This window comes from Panulirus ornatus, chromosome 13, assembly GCF_036320965.1.
Source record: "Panulirus ornatus isolate Po-2019 chromosome 13, ASM3632096v1, whole genome shotgun sequence".
In the NCBI taxonomy this organism is placed as follows: Eukaryota; Metazoa; Arthropoda; class Malacostraca; order Decapoda; family Palinuridae; genus Panulirus; species Panulirus ornatus.
The window spans coordinates 30,515,715-30,516,297 of record NC_092236.1 but is presented as its reverse complement, the minus strand read 5'-3'; positions in this window follow the sequence as shown (position 1 = coordinate 30,516,297).

The following is a 583-nucleotide window of genomic DNA, read 5'->3' as shown; positions in this document are numbered from 1 at the left end:
TAGTGGTGATGTGAGAAGGAGATGGAGTGAGTATTTTGAAGGTTTGTTGAATGTGTTTGATGATAGAGTGGCAGATATAGGGTGTTTTGGTCGAGGTGGTGTGCAAAGTGAGAGGGTTAGGAAAATGATTTGGTAAACAGAGAAGAGGTAGTGAAAGCTTTGCGGAAGATAAAAGCCGGCAAGGTAGCAGGTTTGGATGGTATTGCAGTGGAATATATTAAAAAAGGGGGTGACTGTATTGTTGACTGGTTGGTAAGGTTATTTAATGTATGTATGACTCATGGTGAGGTGCTTGAGGATTGGCGGAATGCGTGTATAGTGCCATTGTACAAAGGCAAAGGGGATAAGAGTGAGTGCTCAAATTACAGAGGTATAAGTTTGTTGAGTATTCCTGGTAAATTATATGGGAGGGTATTGATTGAGAGGGTGAACGCATGTACAGAGCATCAGATTGGGGAAAAGCAGTGTGGTTTCAGAAGTGGTAGAGGATGTGTGGATCAGGTGTTTGCTTTGAAGAATGTATGTGAGAAATACTTAGAAAAGGAAATGGATTTGTATGTAGCATTTATGGATCTGGAGAAGG